This window comes from Notolepis coatsorum (assembly GCF_963971535.1).
Source record: "Notolepis coatsorum genome assembly, chromosome: 18".
Taxonomy (NCBI): Eukaryota; Metazoa; Chordata; class Actinopteri; order Aulopiformes; family Paralepididae; genus Notolepis; species Notolepis coatsorum.
The window spans coordinates 101,526,074-101,547,205 of record NC_140182.1 but is presented as its reverse complement, the minus strand read 5'-3'; the positions used below and the strand labels follow the sequence as shown (position 1 = coordinate 101,547,205).

Here is a 21,132-nt window from a genome sequence, read left to right as displayed (position 1 = left end):
CTTTTATCCAAAGCGACTTACAAGTTCTGTACGACAAGCCATCAGGAAGGGCACAACTCTATCAGCTGAGCAACAATGTTCATCAAAGTGTTGAGTGCTACAGTGTAGGTTAGTTTATTAGGACAAGTGCATGACAGTACGGTTAGTTAGGGTTAGATTTTTTTTTTTTTTTTTTTTTTTTTTTTTTTAATTCAGATAATGGTTGAAGAAGTGCGTCTTTAGTCGACGGCGAAAGATTGGACGTGATTCGGCTGTCCTAACTGGGGTGGGTAGTTCATTCCACCATTGTGGGGCAAGGACTGAGAATAGGCGACTTCTCTTTGATGACCCTCCCGGAGCTTGGATAGGAGTAGGTCTGAGGCGGCCAGAAGATGCAGAGCGTAGGGGTCTTGAGGGTGTGTAGTTAGAGACCATTGACCGGAGGTAGGCGGGAGCGGTTCCCTTTGCCGCACGGTATGCTAGGTCGAGGGCCTTGAAGCGGATTCGTGCAGCAATGGGGAGCCAGTGCAGGTCCCTAAGAAGTGGGGTGACATGGGCCGACTTCGGTAGGTTTGAGATCAGGCGGGCCGCTGCGTTCTGAATGAGTTGAAGAGGCTTAGTGGCAGTGGCCGGGAGGCCAGCGAGCAGTGCATTGCAGTAGTCGAGGCGGGAGATGACTGTTGATTGGACGAGGAGTTGGGTGGCTTCTTTTGTCAGGAAGGGGCGTATCCTTCTGACGTTGCTCAGGAGGAATCGGCAGGTTCTGGTCGTCGCTGCGATGTGAGCAGAGAAGTTCAACTGGTCGTCGAGGACAACACCAAGGTTCTTGGCGGTCGGGGACGCAGTCACAGCTGCATTCTCGACTGTGATTGAAAGGTCGGTTAGGGGGGAGGATTTGGCCGGCAGGTGGAGCAATTCTGTTTTGCTTAGGTTCAGTTTGAGGTGGTTGGACGACATCCAGGCTGAGATGTCGGACAGACAGGCCGAGATCCGCACAGAGACGTGGATATCTGAGGGAGGGAAGGAGAGGAAGAGTTGAGTATCGTCGGCATAACAATGGTAGGAGAAGCCATGAGACGTGATAATGTTACCCAGTGATTTAGTGTAGAGGGAGAAGAGAAGGGGTCCTAAAACCGAGCCCTGGGGGACACCCGTCCGCAGGGGGCGGGTGGCCGACAGGGTCCCTCTCCATGACACTTGGTAGGAGCGGTCATTGAGGTATGATGACAGCCATGTCAGCGCAGAGCCAGCCACTCCCATTCCTGCGAGGGCCGCAAGGAGGATCTGGTGGTTGACTGTGTCGAAGGCTGCAGATAGATCTAGGAGAATCAGGACAGAGGAGAGGCCTTTCGCTTTTGCTAAGTGAAGTGCCTCTGTGACCGCAATGAGGGCTGTCTCTGTGGAGTGACCAGTCCTGAAGCCTGACTGATTAGGGTCTAGGAGGTCATTCTGTAAGAGATAAGTAGTAAGTTGGTTGGATACAGCACGTTCAAGTGTTTTAGAAAGGAAGGAGAGAAGAGAGACAGGACGGTAGTTGCCTATGACAGTAGGGTTCAGGGTTGGTTTTTTTATGAGCGGCGTGACTCTGGCTTGTTTTAGGGAGGTGGGGACCACCCCCGAGTTGAGTGAGGAGTTGATGGTTGCAGTTAGGAATGGGAGGATGTCTGGTGCTATGGTCTGGAGGAGTGGGGAGGGTAGCTGGTCCAGCTGGCAAGTAGTCGGACGGTTTGACGTTACCAGTGTCAGGGTCTCTGCTTCTGTAATGGGAGAGAAAGATGACAGAGTGAAGGATGAGGTTCTCGATTCAGCATTTGGAATGGGTGGGGGTTGGGAGAAGGAGCTGCGGATGTTCTCCACTTTTTCCTCAAAGAAGATCGCAAAGTCTTCGGCAGAGAAAGATGAGGGAGGGGGGGGTGGGGGGGGAGTGAGGAGGGAGGACATGGTAGCATGCAGTTTGCGAAGATTCTTGGCAGAGGCCTCGATCCTATGGTGGAAGAAAGAAGCTTTGGCATTAGTGATGGTTTTGGAGAATGTTAACAAGAGGTTGTGATATGTGTCGATGTCAGCAGTGAGGCGTGACTTTCTATACTTCCTTTCAGCTGCTCTCAGGACCTGTCTTTGTTCTCTCACTGGATCTGTCAGCCATGGACTGGGTGGGGAACGGCGGGCAGGTTTCTCAACGAGGGGACAGAGCTTGTCGAAGGAGGTTGCCAGGGCTGAAAGGAGGGTGGAGGTTGCCATCTCTGTGGAGAGAGCAGAGAAGGTGTCACTCAAAGGTAGAGCGGATAGTATGTCAGAGGAGAGGGTGGAGGGGGATAGGGAGGGCAGGTTGCGTCTGAGTGAGACTGTTTGAGTTGGGGTGAAGACCTTTCGGTTAAGCATGAGAGTTAGTGAGAAGGATATGAAGGAATGGTCAGATACATGTAGGGGAGTTACCGTGGTGTTAATGATGCTGGAGTTACGGGAAAATATGAGATCCAAGGAGTTGCCTGCTTTGTGGGTGGGAGGCATGGCAGTGGGAGTCAGGTCAAACGATTGTAGGAGGGAGACTACTATGACTGACTGAGATGAGTCAGGCAGGTTGAAGTCGCCCAGTAGAAGGAGAGGGGTACCATCTTCCGGTAAGGAGCTAAGAAGCATGTCCAGCTCATCTGTGAAGTGATCGAGCGGACCTGGAGGGCGGTAGAGTGTAACAATGGTGAGATTGAAAGGATTAGAGACAGATACTGCATGATATTCGAGAGAGGAGAGTGACAGTTCTGGGAGTGGTGTTACGTTTGTAGCCCATGAAGGAGATGTCATGAGGGCAGTGCCTCCACCCCGTCTGGAAGGTCGAGGTGTGTGAGTGAAGTTATAGTTTGTAGATAATGCTGCAGGTGTTGATGAGTTATTGGGGGTTATCCAGGTCTCAGTTAGAGCCAGGAGCTGCAGATTTAGACTATGGGCGTAGGCAGTAATGAAGTCAGCTTTCTTGACTGCTGATTGACAATTCCATAAGCCTCCCCGTACTGTGACAGGTGTATTAGTGGCTGTAGGAGGGTAGGAGAGATTAGCCGGGTTACTAGCACAACCCGCATGCCACCCGGGAACGAACGGAGGGAACACCTTCGTTACTGCCCCCAGAAATCACGGGGTCAAGAGCAAACCCAACCCCGTGGCAAGGCCGTAGCAGCGGAGCGCGAAGGAAGACCCAGACCCACTGAAGGGACTGGATCCCCTGGAAAACGGGGGCCCGGAGAGGTCAATGACGCCAGGCATCAAGACCCCACCAGGCGGTCACTTAGTGACACCGCCCCCCACATCGCCAGCGTATTCGGATAAGGCCCCTCCAAGAGCGGGCCCTTTCCCCCCAATAGCACACGCCTGGCACACTGACCCTGCAGAACAGGCAGTCAGCATGGCCGTAAGCACACAAAAAGGTTAACCAACGGAAGCAGGCAGCGCACCGGGGAAAACCAGGCAACAGGCTGTAACCTGAGCCTGGAGCACTGCGGACGAGACAGGCGCCAAAGGAGTTAGCTGAGAACAGCCCCCCCGGCGGAAGGGGCGTATGCTGGCGTTGTTGCATGACCAAGCCTCCATTTAAAAAAAAAAAAACCCACCCAGAGGGGTTGAGGCAGAGAAGGCTGACATGATTGGCAGACGTCATGAACGTGCAGGGGCACCCTCAACCGGGTAACCCGGGAGTTGACACTGCTCCAACACACCAGGGAATCAACCACCTTGTCGTTACCCAATGCGGTGGTTGTTCCTATAACCCCTCAAGAAAAAACTCCAAGGACTTCCGGTATGAGAGCAGACGGGTAACACACGTGCGATAGAGCTCCTGGTCAAATGAGTGAAAAAACGGATAAAAAAAGACCCGAAAAGTAATTAAAAAGGAAAATGCTCACGAGAAGTAAGGAAGAGACAACGATTGTGAAGGAAATAGAAATGGAGAACATACGAGAAGGAGAGAATCTGAAGAAACAGAATCCCTGAAGCGAAGCCGAGAAAAGCCAGGCGAAAGAAGGGGGAGGTACCGCTGAGGCAGACACGGGAATGCCAGGATGGGCCGTGATCATGCAGGCCGGGATACTGGAGAACATAACAGCGGCGATAAAACTGAACACGGACACGATAAGGAATGATATTGGGAAGCTACGGGAGGAATTGAGGAAGGAACAGGAGGACTTCAGAGGTGAAATGAATACAGAAATCAAAAGGGTGGAGGAGAAGATGGCGGAACAGGACAGAAACGTGACCGAGTTACAGACTAGTACGGCACACGCGGAGGAATGGAACACGGAGATACACGAGGTATTAACATGTGTGATTCAGAAACAAGAACAGATGGAGACAAAGATGTCGGACATGGAGGGGAGGTCACGGAGAAATAACATCAGAATATGGGGACTGAAAGAAGGAGTCGAAGGGGAATCGATGACCCTGTGGAAAAGCTTATCAAAGAACAACTGAAGGAAACGGGACTGGAAAAAATGGAGATACAGAGGGCCCACAGGGCGTTGGCTCCGAGACCACAACCGGACAGACCTCCGAGGGCGGTGATTATTAACTTTCTGAGATTCGAGGTTAAGGAATTGGTACTCAGAACCGCGTGGACCAAGAAGATTGAAATCGAAGGGAAAAGACTATCATTTGATCACGACTACTCGACAGCGGTAGCAATAACACGCAGGTCCTACGCGGGACTGAAGAAAACCCTGAAAGAAAACGGAATGAGATTCCAGTCACCCATGACCTCGCTAAGGATTCACTGGGAGGAAGGGGCGGCGATGTACGCGACGGCACGAGAAGCGGAGCGAGAGATGAGACGGCGAGGGATGCGGATGACGGAGGACGGAGAAGGAAGGAGGCGGGAGGAACAGACGCGGAGCCTGCAGCAGAGATTGGAGGGAGCCCGCAGGTGGATCAGAGTGGGAGACCGAAACCGGAGGGAGGAGAGAGGAGAAGGCGGAGGTGAAACGTGACGGAGCGAGGACGGAGACGGATGAGGAGGCCAGACGGAGAGGAGGCGGGAGGAGGCGAACGGATGAGTACACGCACAAGAGATTGAAAAAACTATTCAAATAGAGACAAAGTATAGAAACTGAAATAACATATGCATAAGCACACATTCCCAGGTAGAGGCAGGATATAGAAATGAACGTAACGTATACATGGACACATAATACACAAGCTGATGGAGGAAATAAATGGAAATATAACTAGGTTTGATAGGCGAGACACAGAACATACTGAAACAGATACATAGACACACGCTGTGAGTAACACAGTTGGGAGGGATTAAGGGGATAAATGGACATCACATAGAAAATAGAGGAGAGGAAAAGAAAATAATAAGGGGTACACGGGAGACACCGCACACGGATATGGGAGGAAGGAGGGACAATGAAACATATGAGTCACATTGAGAGGGACCAAGAAAAGAGGGTCTTTGATCAAAAGGAAGGACAGAGCGCTTTTGACCAGGAGCTCGAAAGCAAAAAAAAAAAACAGTAAGAAAGCTGGACAAATATGACGAGCGATTGGGGGCAAGGGTTTCAAACCCCCAAGCCGTCAGGAGGGGGCCCCTCGCTAGGAGGGCAATTACCCCTCACCCACCAGCAGGGGACAGGGGGGGACACAGGGACCCCCCGAACGCCTTGGGAGCACTTTATGTAAAGTTTATGTTTTTTATTTATGTTAATCATTATATGTATTCGGTGAAGAGAGCGGAGGCTCCAACCGGAGGGGGGAATGAGTGTGACATGGGGGGGACTGACAGACGAAAGAAGAAGAAAGATGACAAGGGTTAAAGGTATAAAAATGATGTCGTTAAACGGTAATGGAATGAATAATGCGATAAAAAGGGGCAAAGTGATGTTGAAATGTAAAAAAAGTGAGATGGAAGTGATTTTTCTGCAGGAGACACATTTGGTAGCACAGGGTCATGAGAAACTGAAGAGATTTGGATATGAAAATGCATACTATAGTTCCTTTGAACAAAACCCGAGGAGAGGAGTAATCACGTTAATCAAAAACACAGTCAAATTTGAATTGATCAAGGAAGTAAGAGACAAGGAGGGAAGGTTTGTTCTGGTGAAGGGGAAAATGGAGGGCCAAATGGTTACGTTAGTAAATGTTTATGCACCCCCAGAGAGTGAGAGGGATTTATATGAGACCATTTTTGACATGATAGTGATGGAACTAGAAGGGATATTGATATGTACGGGAGATTTTAACGTAGTACTGAATCACGACCTAGACACCACGAGTACTAGAAAAGGACGGGCGCCCATCAGTAGATATATGAATATTCAGATGACGGAAATGGGAATTACAGACGTTTGGAGGGAGATGCACGCCATGGACAGGGAATACACACATTACTCACACCCACACGTGACATATGCGAGAATAGACTACTTTTTGATGACGACGGGGGACAGTTACAGGGCACGGGAGAGCAGTATAGGAGTGGCGGACATATCGGATCACAGTGCCATATATCTGACAGTAGATCTAGAAGGGAGACGGAGGAACACGATTTGGAGACTAAATGTAGGAATATTAAATAACAAAGGGGTGGTGAGTCAGATCAAGGAGGAGATATAAGGAAGAAAATGACAACGGGGCGGTAGACCCGAACATTCTATGGGACACACTGAAGGTAGTGATAAGGGGGAAATTGGTGGAAAAAACAGCAATGCTGAAGAAGGCCAGAACGGAGACATATCACAATCTGATAGGGAAGCTGAAGAAGCTAGAGGGGAGACACCAGATATCAAAAGAACAGGAAACGCTCGGAGAAATCAAAGAAGTAAAGGCCAGGATAAATAGGGAATTATTGACGGAAATAGAAAAGAAAGCGAGGTTCATGAAACAAACTTACTATGAAGGGGGACCAAAAGCGACCAGACTGTTGGCTAGGAGAATTAGAACGCAACAGAAGTTGAACACGATACACACAATAAGGGATACAAAGACTAATGAAATATTGAGGGACCCAGCTGAAATAGAGAGGACATTTAGAGAATACTATGAGAAATTATACACACAGCCAAAAGCAGCGGGAGAAGAGGAAATAGAAACATATCTGGAGAAGCTAGAGTTACCATCGATAGGGAAAGAACAGAATGAAGAATTAAATAAAATAATTACGGAACAAGAACTGGAAGATGCAATTAGTAGAGCTAAAAACAACAAGTCTCCGGGGAGCGACGGATTCCCATCGGAATTCTACAAGACATTTAGAACTGAATTAGCACCCATGTTAGGGGCGGCGTTCAGACACACGATGGAAGAGGGGAAAATGCCCCCCTCGTGGAAGGAAGCCATAATCACCACGATACCGAAGGAAGGGAAGGATAGGGAATTATGTAGTAGTTTCAGACCTGTGTCCATACTCAACGTAGATTACAAGATGTATACATCGATAATATCAAAAAGATTTGAGACGTTTATGCCAGACATTATAGATGAAGATCAAACTGGATTTATTAAAGGGAGACAGACACAGGACAACGTGAGAAAGACATTACACATAGTAGAGGAGATACAAAAACAAGGGGGTAGCACGGTACTGATTAGCCTAGATGCAGAAAAAGCGTTCGACAGTGTGAGCTGGACATTTTTATATAAAACATTGATGAGGTTCGGACTGAACGGGAGGGCGATGAAGATGATCAAGGCGCTATATCAAGAGCCGACAGCGAGGGTTAAGGTGAATGGCAGCTTGACGGATAGAATCAGATTAGAGAGGGCTACCAGACAGGGATGTTGTCTCTCACCGACGCTCTTCGCCGTTTTCATAGAACCACTGGCACAACTGATCAGACAGACCGAGGACATCAAGGGAGTAAGGATAAAGGGAACGGAATATAAACTAGGCCTATTTGCAGACGACGTGATAGTATACATGAGGCAACCAGAAAAGAGCTTCCCGGCACTGATGGATCTACTGAAGGAATATGGCCACTACTCAGGATACAAACTAAACGTGACAAAGACACAGACCTTAGCATGGAACTATACCCCAACGACGGAAATTAGAGAACAGTACGGGATAAGATGGGACATGGACAAGATTAAATACTTAGGGGTGAACATCACGAGAGGGGTGGAGAAACTGTTTGAGGCGAATTATACACAGATAAATCAGAACATCAAGAGAGACCTAGAGAGATGGACAGTAATGCCCTTGGACTTCAATTCAAGAATAGAGGTCATTAAAATGAACATACTATCAAGGTTACTGTACCTATTCCAGTCACTACCGATACAAATACCACAGAATCAATTCAGGGAGTGGGACAGACTGATATCGAGGTTCATATGGGCGGGGAGAAGACCACGGGTCAGATATAAAACACTACAACTACCAAAGGAAGAGGGAGGGATGGCAGTACCCAGCCTACAAGATTATTACTATGCAGCACAACTGAGAGCAGTGACGTGCTGGTGTAACGACAGATATGAGGCAAGATGGAAAGACATTGAAAAAGAAGGGGAGGGATACAAGGTACAAGCTCTGGTGGGGGATAGGGAACTATTTAAAGAAAAAGAGGGACTATTAGATCCAATCACCAAATGCACCTTGACCATATGGAACAGAGTAGTAAAAACACACAAATTGGAGAAGCAGTCAGGGGTCCTGAGATGGGTAGCACATGACAAGAGATTCAAACCAGGGAGGTTAGACCATGGATTCAGAAGGTGGGAGAGGGGGGGGGGGGGGCAACAGCGATATGCAAAATGATAGAGAAGGGAGAAATGCAGACACTACAAAAATTTAAGGAGAAATTTGGACTAGAAAACAGGGACCACTTCAGATATCTACAGGTTAGAGACTACTACAACAAAGAAATAAGGGGGGCCAAAGACGAGGAACAGAATGGAATAATAAAGATGATAGTATGGGCATACGAAGGGGGGCAAGGAAGAGTAATATCAGCAATATACCGGGCTATAATGACCAGCAAGGGACACACGACCGATTATATAAGGGAGAAATGGGAGAGAGAACTAGAGATAGGAATAACAGGGAAGGAATGGGGGAACATATGTGAGGTACAACATTCAACAACAGGATCGAGAATATGGAAAGAATTTGGATGGAAAAACATAATCAGATTCTTTATAACCCCAGAGCTGAAGGGAAAATATGCACCAACACAAAAAGCATGCTGGAGGATGTGTGGGAAGGAGGGGGCAAATCACACGCACATATTCTGGGGATGTCAGAAGCTGAAGGGGTATTGGGAGGAGATAGGGGAAGCAATGATCAGAATATTAGGATACGGGCTACCACAAACAGGACTGGTGCTTTACTTAGGAGACCTGACACACGAGGGAATACAAGGGGGGGACAAATATTTAATAAAGATAATGTTGATAGCGGCCAGAAAAGCAATAACGAGACTGTGGTACAAGGAAGACCCACCGACAATAGCAAAATGGGTAGGAATAGTGGAAGAAATACAGGATATGGAAAGGATAACACACATGCTGAGGTTACAGGAAGAGAAATTTGGGGAAAGATGGGGAAAGTGGGAGGATTATAAAAGGAACGAGAACGACATCACAGAGGAAGAACCAAATGCAACACAAGAGAGCGAAGGGTAAAGGAGGAAAGATGTTCAAGCAGGGTCTATGAACCCATGTCACACACCTGTACTTTAGTTAATATTTTCTATTTTGTTTTTGGGATATTACAATTGCTGAATGCTTTTATACCTTATTATTTATGTCTGTTTAACGGTGTGATATTAAATATTCATGGATGATGTGGTTTGTGTATGGGTGAACCAAAAGGCAAAGTGAAAGTTAATAAACAAGAGAAAAAAAAAGAAAGGACGAAGGAGAAGGGAAGAAAGAAGCTCAAGGAGGGTCTCTGGACCCAGATCACACATACAAACCTTAGTCAGCATTTATCGTCTTTGAGTAGGAATTACCTGTTTATGCCTGTTTAAGGGAGATACACAATCAGCCTTTGTATCAAATACCTAGAAAACAACAGTAGGGGAACCAGACAACTAACCATGTGATACCCATGTAAATATTTATGTGCACTGTTTTTTCTTTTTGTTTTTATTGTGATGCTAGTCCCTTCATTTTTTATTATTTATTCTTTGTAAGTGCTGTCTGTCTAAATAACTGTTAATAAAAAATGTAAGTTTAAAAAAAAAAAAAAAAAATCCAAAACACACCTGCGGGTACACACTGGCTATACCGCAGTACAAGTGTTTCAGTTTTCAAAAAAGGGTTATCCCAGGCCTACGGGTCGACGAAACATTACTTCGGACCGGGCCCGGCGATACGGGAAGCACAGGGTCACCAGAGGAGGTCAAAGACCACCCCAACAGGCCCCTCTTCGCCATGCGTGAGAGAAGAGCGAAAAGAATGGAGAACCAGCCCCAAGCACACCGTACTTGGTATTCCCAGGCGGTCTCCCAACCAAGTACTAACCAGGACCAACCTGCGTAGCGGCCGAGATCTGGCGAGATCGGGCGTGTACAGGTTGGCATGGCCGTAAGCCATTACGACAGTGCAGAGTACAAAATGTACCCAACCAGGGTCTCCATAGCGCCTAACCCTGTGACACCCGGACCGACCTGGCATTTTTCCCCCTGAAAAAAGCCCAAGTCCCTCAGGGTACCAGAACAGCAGATCTGCATCCCCGGCGGACAACGGGTTTAACTGATCCGGACCAGCGTGACCAGAACCAGTACCGTGCCCTAACCACGCCGACATGCCTACTCCAGGAGAAGGGGCAGATATGCGTGTTGATCTTAAACATGAAAAGAAGGCGCCACCCAGACGTTTGGTGCGAACCGCGCCCGGTGGCCCACCCCCAGGGCGTGAGACCCCTCTACATATGTTCAGATCCATTCCATCATCATCCCCCAGATATGAACGAGAATCCGTCGACAACCAACACAGGTCGTCGGAAGAGGAAAAACCTCCATCCCAGTTGCTTTATAAAAACGCTGTTTTAACCTCAAGCAACCAAGGCGTGCCAGTCATTCGCCTGATCTTCAACAGAACACCCCGAGCTAGCACTATGCGTGCGTCGGGACACAACCACATCAAGGAAACCAGGAAACTCCCCCCCCCCCCTCCCCCCTCTTACCCTGTAACGTGCCGAACAGCAACGTGACAGGAACCTTGAAGGACAGGAGGTTTTAACCCCTGCCCATCAAAGAAGGGGAGAAAAGGATTACCAGTTCACCCCTTTACGACCCCACACCCATGATACGATGTAATGACAAAAAGAGAGTATGACACAGTCATAGTCAGCTACATGAAGCGTCTAACAGCTTCACACAGCGCATGTGCCAAGGAAAAAACACAGAATAGAGAGGGCCCCCTTAAGAGCCCCGGTACCAGACTTACACATGTGCTTCTGTGGCCAACCCAACCCAGTTGTAGGTCACACGACACACACAACCCATTATCACCTACAAAAAATGGCAAAAACACTCTACAGAGGAAGGCCGTTTTTCATAATGAGAGAATACATAATTCTCGATTAGTATCGGCCACAGGCCTTGCTAAGCACACACGAAAAGTGACCAAACAATCTTTTCTTTTAGGAAAATACAGTTCCTCAAGCAGTTATAGCACAACCCCAGCAATCAAGCTAAGGGTTACATCGTATCCCACCACACAGTGACACAATATATTGTAACAACATGTCTGAGAGGAGGGTGAGGAAGTCCCCAGGGAACCGGGGGGAAAAACACCCCTCCTACTTTACCCTTAATACGGCCAGTTGAAACAGGTAAACCTGTTAATATGTGAACACACTGTTCATTGTCATTACAGGCTGAGAAAATAATTCATTCTTCACTCATATGTCACTAAGCATAGCTTTATAGGTTAGTTTAACCCCCTTAGTTGTGAGTACACGGTACATGAACACACATGATGTTTCTCAACACAACAAACCAGATCATTTTCACATCTGTAACAAACAACCCGATTTGCATGGAGACCAGTGACAAGACAATTCACACATAACTCGCGTCGTATCCTAAATGTAGTGCAGCAACACTCGTTTTGGAAAACATCGTTATTTACAAAACATTTAGAAGGGAAAGAAAGAAGAAGTGTTCAAGGTCTGGTCAGGACCTTTCCTACCGTGAGCGCAGATCAAGCGAACTGCCGTCTCTAACAAGACACCGATAGTAAACACAGCATTCCTGTGTTGTCGACATGGGCAGCGTCGCCGCTCCAATGCTCCATCCTGCCGCTACGGTTCTCCTTGTTGACGCAGTCCTCGCCGGCCGGGCTCAGGGTAGGTTCGACTAACATCCTCTGTCAAAGATGATGTCGTAGTCAGAGTGTTTAAAGCATGTTATAGTCTCAGAACATTCAACAGTGTAGCATTAAGCTAAAGGCCGCTCTCGGCCGATAGCAGCAAGCTAACGTTTCCTAGCCTAGTGACACAACAGCTGACTGGCTAACAGGTAGGCCACAACTAGCACGCAAGCTAAGCAGCTATCACCTGAACTTGTACACAACGATATAACAAGCCACACTCAGACAGGCCGCCGTTCTGAAACCCTCCTCACCTTTTAAGAGAGAAGAGAAACGAGATGTTAACACAGTTTTACAACAGTGATTTTACCATACATCCGGCGGAGCCAGCACAAGTCCCATCTGGGCTGTAGCCGACTTGAACATGGATCTTCCGATAACGAACATCCATGTCCACATTTCCTCGTTTAGGGTATACTCTCATTTGCATATGAAAGATGGGGCCTATACGGTGACAGAGAAGTACCCACGCGTCCAGAGATCCTGGGATCACCAGTTTACTGGTCGTGGCCCACTAGTTGCTATAATGGGCTTCAAACCAAGATCCTCCGCCGTCGCCTAAAAAGGCTGAACAAAGGACCCTAATCTGGGGCCGGTTTTCGTAAACATTGTCAGCTAGCCCCCATAGCACTAACAGACAAGTGGTGCTCGCAAGCAAACATTACTCACCAAACCTGGAACCCACCGTTTCTCACAACAGTCGTGCGTCCTACAGTCCAGCTGTGTCGCTGGAGGGTTTTACCCCATCCAGCCGCAGCAAGGAGGACTGCAGTTGGGAGGCATGTAAGCGGCGTGAACTCCCAATACGAAAAAACCGGTGGAGGTGTAGAATGATCATCATCTTCCAGACACTCCAGTACGAAGACAATATCGCCGTATTTTCTCGAAATAGTGAGAGAGAAAATAAAGATATGATGTCAACGTATCTCTTGTTTTCCAACTTTCTCCTACTAACAGCCTCGTCAAGTGGGGATCTACCGAAGGCACTTCCTTGTGGTGAAAGCGAAGAAGGAGGCGAGTATGTGGCCCCACCCCTGCTTATGTAGGTAAGCTGATAGGGGTGTGGCCAGACGAATGCTGGGATGTAAAGGTACATTTGTGGAATTTTTATTCAGTGCGCGTGCACGAGCGAGGTACAGTGCAGTAGTGATGCCGAGCGGAGCCCATTACGATACAGAACAGCCTGTCTTTGTAATTGTCAGTTTTAACTTCTATTGTATGTTCGAACATTCTGATGAATGAAAGGTACTGTAATGGATCTCCTTTAAATATGGGTATTTCTCTGGATGGGAGTAATGTTAAGTGTTGCTCCTTCATTAGCATTTCAGTGATTTCATTTTGTCGTTGCATTACTTGGATAAAGTAATAGACAGTCTCCTCCCCACCGCATGTATATATTCTCTCCCCGCCGTATATGTATATTTCTCTCTATCTATGATCTATGAGTAACAGTACTGTATATTTGAATACCGTATATGTCACAAATGTATCAGTACTAAATACCTATATGTCCCGACCCTATGCCATAAATGTCTGTTATTGTTATGTATGTTGACTGTTGAGTATGTCTTAAATGTCAATATGAAATGAAAATGGGGGACCCTGATGTAAACAAGACAAACGTCTTTCTCTGGTCTGCATCCCCTTAACAATTGTGTGTATTGAGCCGTACTGTATTGTACCCATTCTGCAATCTGTTAAATAAAGTTTTCATTCATTCATTCTTTCATTCATTCATTCAAGGCATTGCTTTCCGTCCGAGAGCTTTGTCTGACTTGGATGGAGTGATGCTGCTGTGCTGATGCTTCCGTCCTTGTTGTGGGCCCTGGTTGTAATACTTGGACATGACCACTAGGGGCTGCATGACTTGAGTTCATTGAATTGAAGTCTATGAAACTCTTTTTATTTTTCTTCTCCACATGTTGGTTCTCTTCATCCAGGAAATCATCCTTTTCATCTGGCTGACCAGTGTCATACTGCTCCTCCCCCACACGAGGGTCAGGATCAGAGCCATCCCATCATCCTCAAAAGCTTCCAATGTTTTAATTTTGGCTGTTGCAGCATCAATATCAGTTTGAAGCTCAAGCCTTTCTTTTTTAGCTCCGATATTGGCTTTCATTGCTTCCAGGTCAGCTTCCTGTTTTTCAAGTGAGTGTTTCTCTGATAAGGCAGCAGAACGTGAAATAAGCGCAGCTCTCTCTGCCTCTGTTTTTCTTCTTACTGATGAAGCTGTTGAAGATTTATTGCTACACTATAACGTTTACCTACGTTAATTAATCTCACTATGAATTGAAATTGGGGGACCCTGATGTAAACAAGACAAACGTCTTTCTCTGGTCTGCATCCCCTTAACAATTGTGTGTATGGGGGGGGCAGGTGGCGCACGGAGATTACGTTCGTCACCAACACCGGGAGACACTAGGATTCGCCTGTTCGAATCCAGCTCCCGGCGTTGCTATCAGCTTGGCTGGCCTCTCACACTGATACAATTGGCTGTATCAGGGGGTGGGAAAGCTGAAGGGTGGGTCCTGGGCGTTGTGGACAGCGACCCCTACAGTTCGGTCGGGGCGCCTGCTCAGCGAGGGTTGGAACTGAGGAGAGATAGTGTGGCCTCCCACACGCTACACTCTCCCCGGTGAGAACCTGCGCGGCCAGGTTGGCCTGCCCCAGGCTGCACATGCGTCGGAGGAAAGCATGTGACAGTCTCCGGTCTCCCGGACCAACAGTAGGGGAAAGTACGCAACAACCAGGAAGGGTGGGATGGGAGAAAAATCGGGAAAAAGGAGGGGAAGAAAGATAAAAAAAATAAAATAAAAAAAAACAATTGTGTGTATTGAGCCGTACTGTGTTACGAGTCTGGTTCTTGACTACGGTCGGGAACCTCCCACTTTCTCTGTCATCTGTCACTTGATTACTGTCACTTGGTTTCCCTGTCATTTAGTGCTGTCAATTAGGGGTTGGCTTCTGATTGGCTGTCACGGGGGTGTGTGTGGAATGTTGGTATTTGGTGGCTATATAACATTCCTTTCCTCTGCTTGTCATTTGTCAGGTCTTCACTATAGGCGTTCGGAGATAACGCGGGCGGTTCCAGTTCTGGACCACCACTAAGCTCCATTCGGGGTCGGGGGTCAAGGACTACAGCCCCCTCAGCATCGACGGGGCACCGGTTGAGAGAGTGAACAGTTTCAAGTACCTCGAAGCCCACATATCCGAGGACTTGACATGGACCACACACATTGACAGTGTTGTGAAGAAGGCACGACAACGCCTCTACTTCCTCAGGCGCCTAAGGAAGTTCCAAGTCAGTCAGAAGATCCTTAGGAACTTCTACTCATGTACAATAGAGAGCATCCTGACCGGCAACATCACCTCCTGGTTTGGGAATAGCACTGCACAAGACCGTAGCAGACTACAAAGAGTGACACGTTCAGCCGAACGCACAATTGGAGGGGGGCTTCCCACCCTCCAGAACATTTACAACAAGCGGTGCAAGGGGAAGGCTAAGAGAATTATTAAGGACTCGAGCCACCCGAACAACTGCCTCTTTGAACTGCTGCGGTCAGGCAAGCGATACCGGAGTCTTAAGGCGAGCACAGAAAGACTCAGAAGAAGCTTCTATCCCCAGGCCATCAGGCTGCTAAACGAACAATAATCACTATGCAACCACCATCAAATGCACACAGCACACACACCCACACGCACACACTCACTCAAACAAACAACACACTGCAGCACCCACTCTCCACACTTTAGATCACACAAACACACTTACACTTTATATTTATTGATAAAGGATTTGCACTACAACTCGTACACCTACTGTGAATTGTACCTAAATTGCACCTCGTCCCATTTCTCCATTTCTGCCTTGCACTATATAGTATTGTATATTAGTACACTGCACAGTATTGTATATTGTATGGTAACTACGTCTATTCTGCATCGAACATTGTACATATGTCTAAACTGAACACTGTGACCTCATTTTTTTACTTCTAATTTTACTATGTTATTTTATTTCATACTTATCTTGTCTTGCACAGTCTCTGGAGCGCAACAGTAAGACGCATTTTGTATAAAAGTATTCTGTACTTCTGTATGACAACTATTAAAGAAACTTGAAACTTGAACTTGAAACATTATCTAATTCTCTCGTTCCCTTGCCTTGGCATAGTATCCTAGTATTACTCTTTGTGTTCTTTACTATTAAAGTCGAACCTGTTCAAGAGTATACCTTCTCCGTCTCTGTGATTGCCTACAACAATTGGAACTCACCTACCTCCATCCTGACAGAAGACCTGACCATCAGAGTTCCATGGAGGCAATCATGGAGATGCTCCGGGCACAGAAGAGTGCACAGGAGCGCATGGAGGAACACCAACATCTGGTCAGCGCCGAGTTGGTTCGGCTGGGAGGGATCGTCAGCGCGTCGCAGGAGACAGCGCAGTCGGCGCTCAGCACAGCCCGGCAGGCACAAGTCGAGGTGGCGGGGGTAAGGACGACGGTGGGTGAGACGGCGGCAGGAGAGGCGGCGTTCAACACCACGTTCAACACCGAGGAGAGTCGGGGAGCTCTTGGGCACCAGGATCGGAACCAGGAGCCACGGCTACCTGCAACAGGCGGCTACGTGGGAGCACCGGAGGGATGCAGGGAGTTCATCACCCAGTGCTCACTCGTGTTCCAGCTACAGCCATGCTCATTCCCCTCTTCCAGAGCACAAGTCGCATATATTATCACCCACCTCACCGGTCAAGCACTCTCCTGGGCTACGGCCCAATTAGAGAGCGGTTCGCCTCTCTGCGACTGTGTGGACGACTTCACCAGGGAGTTGAGAAGGGTATTCGACACTTCCCGAGTACTCTCGGTCTTCGAGGCCGGTGGGCGGCTTCTCGCTTGCCGGCAGGGCTCCCGCACGGTCGAATTTCGGATCGTGGCTCGGGAGGCGGCTTGGCCGGAAATTCCTTGTGTGGTCCTATTTCTCAAGGGACTCTCCGCACGGATGCGAGACGAGTTCTCCGTGCGTGAGATCCCTGAGCAGCTGGAAACGCTCATCAACACCGCCATACGGATGGACAACCGACATCGGGAGAGAGAGAGGGAGCGTGAAGATACTACCCAGGTACGTGTCCTTTCTCCTCCCGTTGTTGACATCTTTCCGCATTACACGAGTGGGCCACTGGGTGATGAATCCATGCAAGTTTCAAGTTTCTTTAATAGTTGTCATACAGAAGTACAGAATACTTTCATACAAAATGCTTCTTAGTGTTACGCTCCAGAGACTGTGCTAGACAAGATAGTATCAAATAACATAGTATAGCATGTAAATTAGAAGTAGAAAATGAGGTCACAGTGTTCAGTATAGACATATGTACAATGTTCGATGCAGAATAGACGTAACTGAGTTACCATATAATATACAATACTATGCAGTGTACTAATGTACAATACTATATAGTGCAAAGCAGAAATGGGATGAGGTACAATTTAGGTACAATTTACAGTAAGGTGTACGAGTTGTAGTGCAAGCCTTCATCAATAAATATAAAGTGTGGGGAGTGGGTGCTACAGTGTGTTTGTTTAAAGTGAGTGTATGCTATAAAGTGTGTGGAGTGGGTGCTACAGTGTGTTTGTTTAAAGTGAGTGTGTGCGTGTGGATGTGTGTGCTATGTGCGTTTGATGGTTGTTGTTGTGTAGTGTTCATTGTTCGTTGAGCAGCCTGATGGCCTGGGGATAGAAGCTTCTTTTGAGTCTTTCTGTGCTCGCCTTGAGACTCCGGTATCGCTTGCCTGACCGCAGCAGTTCAAAGAGGCAGCTTGGGGCGCTGTCGCTCTCAGACGACGAGCGGCGGCGCTTCATCGAGGAGCGACGCTGCTTCCGGTGTGGCCGCACCGGTCATCTTTTCGGCAGCTGTCGGGAACAGGCTGGCTCAACTCGGCGCCAGTCGGGAAGGGGAGGTGCTCCGCCGGGCCTCGAGAGGGCGCCAGCAGGTGGGCTCACCCCAGCACTACCATCTGACTCACGTACATTTCTGGAGGTGGCGGTTAACTGTGGGGGTAACGTTAGGGGAACGAAGGCTCTCATTGACTCAGGGGCGGCGGGCAATTTCATTCACTTGGGGTTGGTGAGAGAATGGGGAATCCCGGTAGAAGAGTTGGGGGTTCCCATTCCTGTCTACGCCCTGGACGGTCAGCCCCTGGGCAGTGGGAGCGTCACACAACGTACTGTTCCTATGCACATCCGGGTGGCGGGTGGGAGTGGGTTCAATTATTTGTTATTGTCTCCCCCTATTCTGTTATGGTGTTGGGTCATCCCTGGTTGTCTTCATGTGTACGGAATATTAATTGGAGCACGGGAAAGCTCTCAACGGAGGTCGACGTGAAGTCGGTCGTCTGCGAGAGTTTGTCCACTCCCTTGTCTCCCTTCCCCTCTTCTCTTTTTTCTCCTTCTTCTCTCTCCAGGGTGGTGGGGAGCGTCGCAGATTCTGTTCCACCCTCTAATCCCGATTTGATAGGGGTTCCTGAGATCTATTGGGACCTGGCGGACGTTTTTAGCAAGACGCGTGCTAAAGCACTACCGCCTCATAGATCATACGACTGTCCCATTAATCTTCTACCCGGTACCTCCCCGCCTCGCGGGAGAATGTTCTCTCTCTCACGCCCCGAGACCTTGGCCATGAACAACTACATTGAGGAGGCATTGCTTGCGGGGCACATACGTCCTTCCACATCCCCGGCCGGCGCTGGTTTCTTCTTTGTTGACAAAAAAGATGGGGATCAGCGCCTGTGCATTGATTATAGGGGATTGAATGACGTTTCCATCAAGAACCGATATCCTTTACCTCTCATGGACACGGCCTTTGAGTGCTTACAGGGGGCACAGGTCTTTTCTAAACTTGACTTACGTAATGCATACAATCTGGTCAGGATTAGAGAAGGAGACGAGTGGAAGACTGCATTTAATACACCCAATGGTCACTATGAGTATTTGGTCATGCCCTTTGGTTTGGCTAATGCTTCGGCAGTCTTCCAAGCCCTGGTTAACGACGTGCTGCAAGACTTGATTGGGGTGTCGGTGTTTGTTTACCTAGATGATATCCTAATTTTTTCTCGCGATATGGTGCAACACCAACTGCATGTTCGGGAGGTGCTAGACCGTCTCCTCAAGCATCAACTATTCGTTAAAGCTGAGAAGTGTGTGTTTCACACTGATACCGTTTCCTTCCTGGGCTTTGTGTTGACAAAGGGTGATCTACGCATGGATTCGGCCAAGGTGAGTGCAGTCTTGGACTGGCCACGGCATTCGTCGTTCAAGGGGTTACAACGGTTTTTGGGCTTTGCACATTTTTACAGGCGCTTTATTCGCAACTTTAGCGCTTTAGCCAATCCGTTAACAGCTCTCACTAAGGCCTCTCTCCCTGGCTTTGAATGGTCGCCTAGGGCAGAGTCGGCCTTCTGCGATCTCAAGCGTCGGTTTACATCCGCTCCTGTATTGATCCGCCACGATGCAGAGGTTCCATTCATTGTGGAGGTGGATGCCTCTGACATCGCTGTGGGGGGGGGGGGTGCTCTCTCAGAGGTGCTTAAAGGATGGGAAAGTGCACCCGTGTGCTTTTTTTTCTTGCCGTCTGTCATCAGCCGAGCGCAACTACGACGTGGGTAATCGGGAGTTGTTGGCTATCAAATTGGCACTGGAGGAATGGAGACATTGGTTGGAGGGGGCGGCACATCCTTTCATTGTTTGGACCGATCATAAGAACTTGGCTTACATCCAAGGGGCTAAACGCCTTAACGCTCGCCAGGCCAGGTGGGCGTTATTCTTCACACGATAAAGATGCAATCCTTATACAACGTAAATGCATCTTCTGGTTCTACTGGTATGTGCTTGGTTGACGCGCTCAGATAGCAGCACTCGGGAGATCGGATTTTGTATATGACATTTATTTTCCTTTCATATTTTCAATGTAGATCTTCGGATTCCAATAATCCCCACAATGAACCATAGGAAATGTTTATCTTACCGTTTGAAGGCGAAATCATATTGTAGAATCAAAACTCAAAACATAGGCTGCTCTGCAGCGGTCAAAAAACCGTGTCGCCACATACCAGACATTCTTAGAACACTGGCTGTGTAACGGCCAGCCCATTTTAAACACCTGATGCCTGTTTCCCCAAATTAGCCACATGCATCTCATTTGGCATCTCCCTAATTAGCTTATCAAAAATATAATAATTACAACAATACATGATCACAAAACCCATTATGTATATAAGTCATGACTTCATTCATACCAATAACAATAATAATAATAATTTCACAACCATACATTTGGCACCAACAGTGATTATATAGATTATGGCATTTTAAGTGCTTCTATAGGCTATGTATGATATATATGAAATATAGACTATAGACCTATACAATTATTTACGAAGTAAACGAAATCATACATTTGGCTCCAACATACCGGCCCCTAATTGTCGTGGAACCTTACATGGCAATTACCAAAAACATGCTTAACGGAGCCAACACAATACTTCTTTGTTTTACAAAGTCTGTGTCGCATTGCACACTGTTCAATCTTCTGCTCCTTGAGCGTAGCGCGAATGTGAAAAACGTAGCGCACAGTTCATCTACGAAATAGTTGTGTGTATGATGCGTGTAATGTGTGCGTGTGTAAAGGGAGGGGGTAGCGTGTCTTCTTGGGGGCGTGGGGAAGGGGGGGGGGGGAGTGCATATATTCAAAGGGAGGGTAGGATAAGGGCCGTCTTAGGGTGAGGAGAGGGGGGTGGATGCAGGCTGTGGTTCATCTTGAGCCTCTACCAGCAGAACCAGCTTTGAGATTGGCCGGCG

At 47.9% G+C, this 21,132-nt stretch overlaps 1 protein-coding gene across 1 annotated transcript in view; it reads right to left on the bottom strand.

Moving 5' to 3' along the window:
- LOC311245655 (uncharacterized protein) overlaps positions 1–20,389 on the bottom strand; it is a 44,509-nt gene extending 24,120 nt beyond the window's left edge. The window contains exon 1 of the mRNA XM_084335588.1: positions 20,300–20,389. The gene's annotated coding sequence lies outside the window, so the exon portion shown is untranslated. The remainder of the gene's footprint in view (positions 1–20,299) is intronic.
- Between the last annotated feature and the right edge of the window lie 743 nt (positions 20,390–21,132).